The sequence below is a fragment of the Schistocerca piceifrons genome, chromosome 1, assembly GCF_021461385.2.
Source record: "Schistocerca piceifrons isolate TAMUIC-IGC-003096 chromosome 1, iqSchPice1.1, whole genome shotgun sequence".
NCBI lineage: Eukaryota > Metazoa > Arthropoda > Insecta > Orthoptera > Acrididae > Schistocerca > Schistocerca piceifrons.
In genome coordinates, this window is record NC_060138.1 from 928,910,788 (window position 1) to 928,924,634 (window position 13,847).

At 44.5% G+C, this 13,847-nt stretch overlaps 1 protein-coding gene across 1 annotated transcript in view; it reads left to right on the plus strand.

The window, feature by feature from the left end:
• Window positions 1-13,847, plus strand: part of LOC124802626 (polycystic kidney disease protein 1-like 2) — an 83,031-nt gene that overhangs the window by 28,864 nt on the left and 40,320 nt on the right. The gene's annotated exons all lie outside the window — the stretch shown is intronic.

A 13,847-nucleotide genomic window follows, 5' to 3' on the forward strand; every position in this document is an offset into this window, starting at 1 on the left:
GCAGTCAGCCAACATATTCATCGATATGTGTCTTTGCAAAAATTAGAAAGAAGTGTGGGCATTCCTAGACCAACCCTTAAATGATTCATAGAAAAGGCTGTTCATCTAGAAGTTGACAATATAAATTTTAGGCCATCAAATGAACATCTACAAATTTTCTCATAACAGGAGGAGAAAACACTTGCTGACTATATTACTACTGCATGCAATATTCATTATGGCTTAACCACAAAAACTGCAAGGATTCTGGCTTATGAATATGCTAAGAGGAATGGAAAATCTGTACCACAGAACTGGGAAAGAGAGAAAATGGTAGGACTGGAGTGGCTCAGGGCATTTATGAAATGAAACAGACCTTCACTACGAACACCAGAACAGACAAGCATATCAAGGGCCACTTGCTTCACAGAGGCAAATGTGAAAATGTTCTTTGGCAATCTGATTTGCCTTAAAGAAAAATACAGGTTTGAACAACAAGACATATACAATCTGAATGCGATTGCAGCAACCACTGTGCAGAAACCACCTAAAGTATTGGCACAGACTGGGTGCAGAACAGTTGGACAAGCTACATCTACTGAAAGAGGATCACTTGTGACAATGGTTGCAATAATCAGTGCTTCTGGAACAGCTGTGCCAACATTCCTTGTGTTTCCTAGGGTGAATTTTAAAAATCACGTGCTGCATAATGCTCCACAAGGCTCCGGGGATGCAGCCACTGCCTCGGGCTGGATGAACAGTGAACTATTTTTACCAGTCCTGCAGCACTCTGTAAATCATCAAAGGCCTACGCACAAACATCCTAGGCTCATGATTCCTGACAATCACGAAAGCCACACAAGCATAGCAAGTGGCAAATCTCTTCCCTTTGTGGTCCTCTGTGAGGTGTCTGGGTACCCACCGAGAACACAGTTTCTTAAAGTTTAGGTTTTCAGACACAATTTTGTACAAAACCAATCTTGAAACTTGTGGAAATTCCAAAGAAAGAGTGGAAATTGTGATTCTTCTGTCCTCACGAATCTTTGTTTCGACTGGAGCCACCAAATCATAAGTGATCACAGAGGGCCGACCTGAGCGTTCTTTGTCATGGACGTTTTGAGGGCCATTTTTAACTCTCGAACCCATTGACGCACTTTACCATCACTAATTGCATTCAAGCCATAAACTTCTGTTAACTGACGATGAATTTCTGCAGCTGATAGGCTTCTTGCGGTCATAAAATGTATCACTGACCGTATCTCACATGCAGCGGGCGATTCAATAATCGTAAACATTATAAAGTAGCACAGCGATGTGTACACGTCAGCTACAGAGCTGCAACTTGCATCAGTGTGAATGCGAAGGATGCCGGCAAGTAGCGCAGTGGCAGTGGCTTGCGGCGTCCGCGCGAACTACGGGACAATACGCGCGAACGGCCCTTACTTAAAAAAACAACCCTCATACATCTACAATTAATTGCAGACTTGATACACGTTCATTCAGCTTCACTATTTCACTGTTATAATTTACGTATATTCCATTTTTCACTTTCTGACTATAAACAACTGCACCAGATGCCACCTTGAAATACCATAATGACATAATCTTCAAGTGGTTCTGCTGGCATAGTTTGGCAAGTCTTTTGTTTTACATTTGTCCATGGGAAAATTTTCCACAGTTCTCTGGTGACTTTTTCTCTGCTGATTTGTGCGTTGAAATCACTTAGCAAAATTTTTATATCATGTTTGGGGATCTTGAACATCACAGCTCCTAATGTATCCCAGAATTCCTCTGTTGACATTTTTTGTTATCTCCATTTGGGGGTTTGTGTATGCTGATAGTAGCATACTTCTTGTTAGCATACAGTAGGTGCATTGTCATTAGCCTCTTGTTTATGTGGGTGCCTTACCTGATTGAGCTGAATACCTTCTTGTATACTATCAAGACTATGTCCAGAAATGGAGTACCCCTGGTGAATCGTTTTTCTGTTTAGATCTTGAAAATGTGGTAGTTTCCATGGTCCACTGTGCCTACATCTGTTATGTGTGTTTCCTGCACAGGAAGGGCCATTATCTTCTGGGTTGGATCTATGTGTTTATGTTAATGTTACTAAAGAATGTAGAAGTTTTACTTGACAGTTTATCAGAGGACTCCAACTTTCTCTGTGACTGTGTAAGTCCAAGTACCCCAGAATCCAATTTCCTGATCGCTGTCTAGTGATAGATGGATTAGTTATGACCTAGGGTATTGTTTTCATACTTTGCATGAGTAATGGTAGCTTGTAATCATGTTGGTCCCATGTTTCCAAATGTATAATAGAGCCAGAGAATGTTAGTTCCTGGAGCATTTGTTCATTGGCACACTCTCTGGGTGGACAGACACTGACCTGGAAGCCACTCACTATGGATAGCATCATGTGTGTATTTGCTGTGCTATTTTTGCCCCACCCTGAGTATTTCAGTTCCTCAGTACACATAATATCTGATGAACATTCCCCTACACACACACACACACACACACACACACACACACACACACACACACACACACACACACACACACACTCAGAAGGAAGAGCTGACTGAATATTTATGCATGTACTTTCAGATAGTACTACCTTGTAAATAAGTGCATCATGTGCAAAAAGTATGATTATACTATTAATATTGTCTGCAAGGTCATTAATGGATAACATGAACAGCAGAGGTCCCATCCCACTTCCCTGGGGCACACCCAAACTTACTTCTCAATAATTATCAGAAATGGTATGTCGCTTAGCCAAAAAAATGTTCTTTACAAACAGTCACTTGGTACAGTCAAGAAGCATTTAACAATACATATAATTCAGTAATTCTATAAGCAATACAAAAATTCTATGTAACACAAAAGTATTGAATGTGTTTGTATGTACTTAAACCAAGTAAATTTTGTGATATCATACACATAATGAATATTGTCTACAGGTAAATAAATAAATTATGATGGCTGACAAAAACAAAAACAAATAGCTCAGCAGTGTCTGGCACTTTACAAAAGGATTTCATAGGATTTTGCTTACTAACATGTTACTTACGTTGAGACATATGCCTAACGCTTCAAGCCAAAAACAAATCATTGGTCAAAGTAGTTTGAGGAATCCAATAGCCCTCTACTGAGATAAAAATAAAGTTCAATTTACTCACCGAAAATACTGTACTCTAGAATGGACAGGTGATTCCTGTGATTAATTACCTTGAAAAGAGTAAACCAAAACCTTGTGAATACTATGCAAGTAATATGGAAGAATTAGGTTACAAAATATGTAAGGAGGAGACTGGCCAAAAGAGAGGGGGGGAAAAGTCGCCTTTTTTCAGGACACTGCAAGTACTGACAAATGTGATTCTGTACTGGAAAAGCTATAGCTTTGAAGTACAGATCATTGGAAAATCTAATCTATTTACTACATTTGTGACCCAATTGATTTCCACTTAGTCCTGCATTTAATGAAGTTAAACTGTAGAGAATATTTTGATTCAAGAGGAGACATTGGAAATATTATTTCATGATCATTCTAAAAGGTGTACAACTTTGCTTCCACCGTTTACCAATAGGTGGCGACAACGGTAAGTAGCGGTTGAAAGAAACAGATTGCAGATCAGGCAGTTAGCTTGAACCTCAGTCAACAGAACCTCATGCAAACATTAGCCGATATGTGTCTGCATCATAAAGTTGTTTTTGACTGAAAATGTCAGTTTATGAGCCTAATTCTCGTCATTTGCAGGAGGTGTTACTGTTTTGTTTCAATATGAAGAAAACAGTGGCTGAGCCTAATTGAATGCTCTCAAGTACATATAGTAAGGATGCTGTTAGTGAAAGAATGTGTTGTGAATGGTTTAAATGCTTCAAGAATGGTGATTTTAATGTCATAGAGTGGCATAGTGGTGGAAGAGAGAATGTTTTCGAAGATGCAGTATTGGAGAAATTGCTGAGTGAAGACTCAGATCAAACTCAAGAAGAATTGGCATGATTAGTGGGAGTGACACAGCAAGACATTTCAAAACGTCTCAAGGCTATGAGCATGATTTAGAAAGAAGGAACTTGGGTTCCGTGTGGGCTGCAACCAAGAGACATTGAACAGCATTTGTGTGTTTGTAAACAGTAGCTTCAGAGGCAACAACAGAACGGATTATTGTACTGCATTGTGACCATGGACAAAAAATGGGTTCATTATAATAATCCTAAATGCAAAAAGTCATGGAGATATCCTGGCCATGCTTCCACATTGACGCCCAAACCGAATTTTCATGGCTCCAAGATCATGCTTTGCATTTGGTGGGAACAGCTTGGCGTCATGTACTATGAGGTGTTAAAACCAAGTGAAACAATCACAGGTGCTCATTATCGAATACAATTCATGCATCTGAGCAGAGCATTAAAAGACAAACAGCCTCAATACAGTGAGAGCCACAACAAAGTGATTTTGCAGCATGAAAACGCTTGACCACGTGTTTCAAAAGAGGTCATAACATACTTGGAAACATTAAAATGGTAAGTCCTACCCCACCTGCCATATTCTCCAGACATTGCTCCCTCTGACTATCACCTGTTTAGATGAATGGCGCATGGCCTAGGTGAACAACACTTCCAATGTCATGGAGAAGTCACAAATCGGATCAATTCGTGGATCACTTCAAAAGATGAATAATTTTTTCAACACAGGGTTCGTACACTGCCCAAAATATGGGAGAAAGTAGTGGCCAGTGATGGAAAATACTTTGAATGATACATGTGTAACCAATTTGTTTCATTCAAGCCTCAAATGTTGGGGAAAAAATGGCTGAAGCAAAGTTGTACGACTTATAGTTAGCAACTTTGGAAAGTGTTACAACATTTTTCAAAAATTTGAAAGTTATGGAATATAATTTACAAAATATTTCTATTAAAAGGACTATGGGAACCATCTTTAAGTATTTTCCTGTCTTTCATTAAGTACACTTCAGAGATGGGTTCTGCTTATTGGAAAGACTTATGCAAATTCTTTCAATTAAATGGGGACTTCTTTTATCCAAAACATAGTCTGAGAAAATTTCATTTTGTCTTAGTTGACACTCATGTTTAATTGTCATAATATAGTTTCAAATTTCTTCCCACACTCCTTACTGTGGTACCACTTTGGTTCAAAACATTCCTATTAGCAAAAGTGCTGGATTATTGGGTTGTGAAATTTATTTTATTCGTTTATTTTGAAAACTTAGGGTATATAGTGTACTGTACTTTATTAAGCCAAGGACACAATTTTAAAACATAGAGGATATACTTTATTAAATCCAAAAATATGTTAATTTTCAAGGAAAACTTAGTTCTTGAGTGTACAATATACTATACATAATTATACAGTTGTATCAGTCACTATGAAACATGTCCCTAATTTTTAACTGTCACAATGATGATACACAATGGTGGCATGTTTCATCAGACAACCACTTTACAAGCATTACATTGGTGCTGAATGTACCTGGTTGTTGCATAATGTACTCCAGGAAGACCTTGGCAATTTCAGCACCAGCAGTGTGAGAAATTTTTATGCTCTCTCCTCCTGTGTCCTCTTCTTCATTACGTTCATCATTACTTCCTTGCATGCTTTTGATTATTTTTTGTCTGTTAAGTTTGGTCCATATCGCAGTTTTCCTGATTCAGCCACTTAGTAACATCTTCATCATCAATTTCTTCTCCTCTTGGAAGGTTGTGGAACATGTCAGTGTACAAAGTAATTCTCATCATTGTCACTCCCTGCTGGATCCAATTCAGCATCAATGGATGGTCACAATTTTATCTAGTTCTTTATTATGGTAGCGCTCTCCACTTCATCCCATGCTTTGGCTGCTTGGAAAACTACATAACGTATTGTGGTGACGATGAGGTCGACAGCAGCATCGATCTGAGTATCGTCTTTGAACTAAGCTAAAATCATCTTTGCTCTCTTCCGCCATCACCAGTTCTTTGTAAGCCTTGCTTGTGTAAAGAGGTGTATAAATGAACTACTGCAAAATGGGAGTATTGTTTGGTGTAACCGACCCGAACTTCCTCCTCACTGGTGACCCCGAGTTGTAACGTCTTCTGTTTTCGCCATTTTACTGTGTCTGTGACCTTCGCGTTGGTTATTTTCGTGTGTATTACTTTGACACAACATTCGCACAATGCCTTCGGCCCAACGTCTAATGCCAGATTTTGTGATTGACATGCATCGTGTTGCGTGTGATGTACACCCACCAGGACTGCAACACAATGTCTCTCACTTGATGATTACGCCAATTTCGCTGGACGTTTTTGAGCCTGCAACAATAAGTGAGGTTAGGAGTGTGCATGACTCCGGCTATCAAACGCCTTTATTCCCACCACATGTGCCCTCCCTCATCAATTGTGCAGTTACTTCTTACAGAACTCTGTGCAGTGCAGGACCAATGCCAATTTCTGCAAATGTTTTGTTGGACAACCTACCACCGTCAGGACAACGATTTGCCACGCCAAAATCCATGCAGTACCACGCGGATACCTGCCACGTGGCCAGAACTGCTTAGTTCACAGGTCAACCTGCTCAGCATCCAACCATGCCTGCGCCTGCCTCAGTTCAGCATCAGCACTTGCCTTCCTACTTCGATACCTCAGCCTGCAACAGGAACAATTACTTGTTATCTGTGCCTGACTTCCACCTCCGCCCCACTGCTACACCTTAGTGTTTTGTGCCATGACATTCACCTTATCCTCACACCATTTTGAGTGGAGTGACTATGAACAGTGAACTTTCACACATTCCATCCCACGTTGGACATCATTTCCCACACTGTGCTTCTGGGCAACATGCACCTCCACAGCCTTCCTGCAACACAGGTGGCCCCGGTTCTGATCATACATCGAGCTTTCCGCGGACTAGCATGCGTTCACATACTTTGAACTTTCTCTCACCTATCTCCCAAGTGCCGGCTCCAGTTGAGCTTCCGCTACCATGCTCGGGATATCTCGGTGCCTCATCCACGTCGGTCTTCTGTGATGCATCAATCCAAATATACCCACAACGTGTTGAGCTTCCGCAACCGCAATCGACACATTATGGTGTTTCACCCGTGTCGGCCCTCTGTGTCACGACAGATCGTGCTCAACCACAACATGTCACCTTCACGCTGCCACCCAGCACAGCAACAACAGCTCGTTTCAGGCAGTGCCCCGACGAACTCAACTCAACCTGTTCTTCCGAACATTCTACAAAGTTTACTGATGCTGCCGCCATTTAATCCTGACAGAGCTACAATCTGGCTCAAAATTGCGAATGAAGTGTTCAACCATTACAAACTCGATGAGTTAACCAGGTTTCTGTGCCTCATCACCCACCTGCACGACCAGGAGGACTTGATTGCAGACTCTAGCCAAAGAGACAGTTCTACGTTGGCTTGCATGCTCAACTGAGGCAGCAATACGGCAAGTGCTCCACGTCGAGCAAGTAGGCAACAACAAACCTTCCCAGTTCTGCAGAAGGCTATGTGCCCTGGTCAGTGCCAATCTATTCTCTGACACAGCTCTACTCGCCATCAGGTCAGATAAACTATCTCCTCACATCCGCTTTGCTCTGGCTCAATGGCCTCCTGAATCTGTCGAGCAAAGAATGACGATTGCTGACAAGCTATATGATGCATCACTGCTCAACTTCACCAGCCACTGCCTACCTGACAAGCCTCAGGATCAGGCTCATCGCCCTGCGGCCGGACGTGGCCAGGGCTGTACTGTGCCGACCATTCCACTCACTCCGGGAAGCAGTAAACAAGCAACTGCGACATCACCAGCTCTTCCCGTGGTCACGCCCCCTCCTGCAACCGAACCTCGGCCACCGCCACTGGCAACCAACTTTCCACAGGAAATACAACCACACTACCTGTACTGTTACTTCCACACACGGTTTGGTGAGGTGGCACGGATCTGAAGACTACCCTGCTACTTCCCAAACGCCAATCGCAGGTAGGTTCGGGTGCTGCCTCCTGTGCACAACATGACAGGCACCACCCAGTGCTCCATTCTGACTGGGAACGACTGGATAATTGTGGATGACTTTACATTAAAGACATTTCGTCAGGATATCTTTTCCTAGTGGACACAGGTGCCGATGTTTCACTGCTGCCCACATCCTTAGCATCGTTGAACATCCGCCCTCATCATATTTCACCGCAAGCCATGAATTCAACTAAACTACAATGCTTGGGTTCAACTTCACATGTCATCTCACTCTCTGCAAACTGCAAACTCAAATGGACTCTTTTAGTGTGCGAAATTGACAAACCTATACTGGGCATTGACTTCTTGCGACACCACAAACTTTCACTGAACTTAATGCGAAACACCATGTTTCATCATCCATTCCATCAAGCAACTCCGCCCCTCTCCCCCCTCCCCCCTCCCATCCCTCCCTCCCTCCCTCCCCCCCCCCCCCCCTCCACATGACACATCGGTCCGGGCTCATCTCTTCTGTGCATGCTTATCTCTGTCGATGATGTTACAAGAAACCATGCGTAAGTGCCTTGTTGAGCTCGAACACGTCACTTGCCTACACCAGGAAAACTTTGAGCTCTCCCTCCAGCTCCACAAAACACAGCTCCAGCACTCCAATGCAGCAAAGGAATTACAGACACTACAGCAAGGACAAAGCAATGTCAGTAAGTGTGGCGAATCTGCTTGCAATCCCAGCAATCGAGCCTCCATGTCACGTGTTCCCGAACTGATGGCTCTTACCCCGCCCCTCGTGGACAGTACCTCCAACTATACAACTTTGGCTCCCGCGCACTGCTGTGTGACCGCCACTGACAACACAAGCAGTGCACTCACACCAAGCGTCTCGCCCGCGACCGTGCTGCCACAGCCCGCACCCTTGGACAAAGGGGCCCACTAACGGCTCTCGATCTCTACAGAGCTCAACCCACCATGGTGCCACTACTTCAGTCCCATGGCCATCTTGTTGCATCTACTCCTGAGACACTTCACTGCCTTGGCTCCCATTGGATCTGTCGAGTGGGTCTGAACACCATGACCATGCCTCGCCTGCCCTGCCTGCCACATATTGTAAACAAACCTCCTCCCACGCCACTAGCAACATTTCCGTCGTCACCAATGGCACTGTTCACAAGTTTCGCCTCATGCCAGGTCCCCTGATCTCCAGTAAACCCCATCGACCTTGTCCTGAACACCTCTCCAACCTTAAAAAACTGATTTCTGATCTACTAAGCTCCGGCGTCATCGAACCCTCAGCCAGCAGCTCGTCCACGCCCATACATATGACACACAAGAAAGATGGGTCCTGGTGCATGTGCGGAGATTACCATTGACTAAACGCACAAACAATTATGGACACCTACCCCATACCCAACATTGCCAACTTTACCAGTTCCCTCGCAGGTGCGACCACGTTCTCTGTCATTGATTGCAAATGGGCCTACCACCAGATCCCCATGGCACCTGAAGACATCAAGAAGACAGCAATCACCAACCTGATTGGGTTATTTCAGTTTCGATTCATGCCCTTTGGTCTGAAAAACACAACCCAGACCTGGCAACACTTCATCAATGAAGTGCTATTCGAACTAAAATTCTGCTTTGCATATCTTGATGACATTCTTGTGTTCAGATCCTCCATCGAGGACAACATTCAACATGTGCAAACTGTTATGAACACTCTCAAAGCAGGCATCGAGACCATTCAGGAAAAATTGCAGCTACATCAACCTGCTGTCTCTTTTCTTGGTTTCCGGGTCTCTGCTGATGGCTTTTTACCGGCCCCTGAGAAAGCACAAAGAACACTAAACCTACTCAGACCTTCATCATTCAAAGAGTTCCGGCACTTTCTGGGGACAGTAAATTATTATTGCTGACATCTACCTCGGGCTGTGGAGATTCAGGCTCCACTGCCGGATGCCTTGGCAGGCACCAACACTTCTGGATCTCAGCCCATTCTATGGACCCCTGCTATGACTGACTCTTTCATCGCCCTCAAAAATCTTCTTGCCGAGGCTTGCACCATCGCACATCCTCATCCCAATGCGCAGCTTTTCATCACCACAGACGCCAGCAGTACTGCCATCGGCGCTGTCCTTAGCCAGACATTTGATGGCCAAACTTCGCCTCTGCTGTTTTTCTCGTGCGAGCTCACCAATGCACAATGGAAATATTCCACGTTTGACAGGGAGTTTCTCATGGTCTATTAAGTGATCAAGCATTTTAAGACTGATGTTGAGGGATGCGCTTTCTATATTTTAACAGACCACAAACCCTTGGCTGCAGCCATTACAATCACAGCAGCTGACCCGCCTCCTCGCCGCTTCAGATACATGGACTTCATATCTCAGCTCACCACTGATGTCAGACACATACAGGGTGCTGACAATATTGTTGCTGATTTCCTTTCATGAGTCAACACCGTTCATTCGCTGTTAGAACTCTCTGAACTGCCTAACCTCCAACCTGCCAACGAGGACACACAAAACCTGATTTCACACTCTACCTCTTCACTACACTTCATCCGCACCACCTTCCCTGGCATGTCTGGTGAGATCTGGTGCAACGTGAGTATGGGTACGTTACACCCCCTCATCCCAACCACGCTCTGTCGAGCTGTCGTCAATGCACTGCATAATTTAGCCCACCCCGGAGTCTGTGCGTCCGCCCACCTTGTAGCGGAGCACTTTGTGTGGAGAAATGTCAACAAGGGCTGCCAGCAACGGGCACACTCCTGCATCGCATGCCAATGCTGCAAAGTACACAAGCACACTTCACCCCCCCTCGGCACCTTTTCAATCCCTCCTGGACGTTTCCAGCATATTCATATTGACATTGTCGGCCCTCTCCCCCCCTCTAACGGCTTTCGTTACGTTCTCTCACCTATCGACTGAACAACTCTCTGGGTCGAGGCTGTTCCCCTCCCCAACATTATGGCAGAAACTGTTGATCGAGCTTTCGTCAAGTCATGGGTATCGCTTTTCGGATGTCCAGCTATCATCACGACTGACCAGGGCAGGCAATTTGAGTTGGCCCTGTTCAATGAGATTTGTAATATTTGTGGCATCCGACGCATCCATACCACAGCATAACACCCACAAAGTAACTGGCCAGTTGAGCACTGGCACCGCACTTTCAGGGCAGCTCTTCAATGCCACGACTCTCTATGGATGGAGGCGCTTACCCTTGTGCTACTTGGCATTCGTGCACTCTATAAGGAAGACCTCAAAGGCACAATAGCCAAGTTCATATACGGCCAGAACATTGTTCTCCCTGGTGAACTTGTGAGCCCTTCCACTTCTCTCCCTCAGTCTGACTTACCTTCCTTCATGGACTGTGTCAGACGCCACTTCACCAACCTCCATATCCCTCTACCTGCCAGCCACTCCTGCCCTAATGTTCATGTCCTGAAATCTCTGGACAATTGCGAATTCATCATGTTCCGAGATGACACTGTCCGTGCTCCCATCCAACCTCCATATACAGGCCCGTACTGAGTTCTCTGATGCTCAGCCAACACCTATGACATCCAGATAAAAGATTCGGGTGTTACAGTCTCTCTCAACAGACTTAACCCTGCTCATTTGAGCTCATTTCTACCCCCCTTTAGGCCACGACCATGCCACTCACTGTCATGGCTCCGACGCTCTGACTGCTCCCTCCACTTCGGACTTACACACTCGGTTGAGTGACTTCCAGCTCCAATCCTCGAGCTCTTCTCCGACCTCACCTTCTACTCCGGTCTCACACACTCCGTTGAGTGATCACATGTTCCCCACGTCGAGATCACCTACGATCACGCCCTCGCCGCTGGGCCCTTCGCCGGTCCCTTCGAGCTCTCCCCCGTCACCAGCCTCGCCCTCTGGAGGTTTCTCACTCCCCCCCCCCATCTTGAACGCACCCTCACTTGAGGTGATTGTGCCTGTATTCCTAGACATAATCCACGACATCTCCATAATACTATGCGATGACACACTGATCGTCATGTGTTTCCCTTCATCCAGTGCTCATGACAACACAACCTCCGCCACTCCCTGCCATCCAGTGAAATGTGTTTCCCTCTCGCCTGACGTCAACCTGGACATGCTTCATGTGTTCACCACACCCTCCAGAGACATTGTCGTCAACGCTCAATTCCACCCGCAAACCGCCGGCCTCCCTGTCGCCGCACAACCAGCATGCCCAGTACAATGCCCAGCATGCTTCAATGACTTCCAGGTTCAGTGGCCGAACCTTCCTTCACAACATCTACCAACACAACTCCCCGACGACACTGTCGAGCTGACTGTGGTCTGGCTCCCGCAGGCCACCCCTGCCGACGCCATAGTCAACCCCCCCCTCCCCCTGGCCTCTCAAGAGTACTCTGTACTGCGGGGGAGGGGGGGGGGGACTATGTGGTGCCGATGAGGTCGACACAACCATCGATCTGAGTATCGTCTTTGAACTAAGCTGAAATCATCTTTGCTCTCTTCTGCCATCACCAGTTCTTTGTAAGCCTTGCTTGTGTAAAGAGGTGAATAAATGAACTACTGCAAAATGGGAGTGTTGTTTGGTGTCACCGACCTGAACTTCCTCCTCAGTATGTTAATTGCTTTCCATACCTTCAGCATAGTCTTGATAGAGTTGTTTTCATTTTCATTCAGATAGAAAACAAGAAGTGAATGTCAATAATGACATTTAATTGATTCCAAAATTTCCTGGTCAATGGGCTGAATTAGGGCTGTCACATCAGGTGGGAGAAAGAGTGCTTGTATACCAATGGACTTTAGAGAAACATCTGAAGGATCACTAGGAGCATTGTCAATTATAAGGATAGCTTTCAGTGGAAGCTTTTTCTTCTTTAGCTCTTTTCTCACTGCTGGCAAAAACGTTTCATGGAACCACCGAAAGAATTTTTGTCTGTCGATCCATGCTTCCTTCTGATCACAATACTGCACTGGTAGAGTATTTATGTCAGTGTGTTGAAAACAATGTAGATGTTGGGATTTTCCAATCACCGTAAGTGGTAGTTTATGATTCTCATTTGCATTGCAACACACTATTAATGCTGTGCTCTGTTTCTGTTGCTTTTAACCACGAGCTTCCTTCTCGTTTTTGGCAGCCAGTGTTTTTGAAGGAAGCATCTTGTAAAAGAGTCCTGTTTCATCATCAATAAACAAGGCATCAGTGGTTAAATCATCTTCCTCTATTATCTTCTGTATCTTGCTTACAAACTCATCAGCATCCTTATGATTAGCTAAGCAACTTTCCCCAGTGACTGTCAGCTGCCGAATGCCATGTCAATTTTTTCGTTTTGATAGCCAACCTTTACTCGCTGCAAACACGTTACTATCACCAAGCTGTTAGTTAAATGCAGCTGCTTTTTCCTTTATAATCAGGCTGCTGACTGGAATTCCTTTACTGTGTTGTTGAATGAAATATGTATAAACAGCTACATCCAGTTCTTCATTCTCACTCATTTGCATAATCTTCCACTTTCCCAACTCACTATCCATTTGTGTTGAGTACTGTTGAATAACATCTTCTTTCCTTTTGATGTCATAAATAGTTGCCCACCAACACTGAACTCAGCAGCAATGGCTTTCTGCGAAGAACCTCAATTTAACTTGTCTAAAATTTTGAGTTTCTGCTTGAGGTCTAGTGTAACATGTGTCCTTTTAGAAGACATGATTCAGAATTGTAAATAAAGCTACAATTTCAAATACAGTATATAAAGCACTGCTTAACTAAGCATTGTTGTGCACAATAATCCATTGTGCATGTGTTTTTGGATTTGCACTGGATTACTGAGAGGCCGGACTTCTGAGGGTCAGATTAGTGAGAGACTCGTGTATGTAATCCAGTAACTTACTCTTACT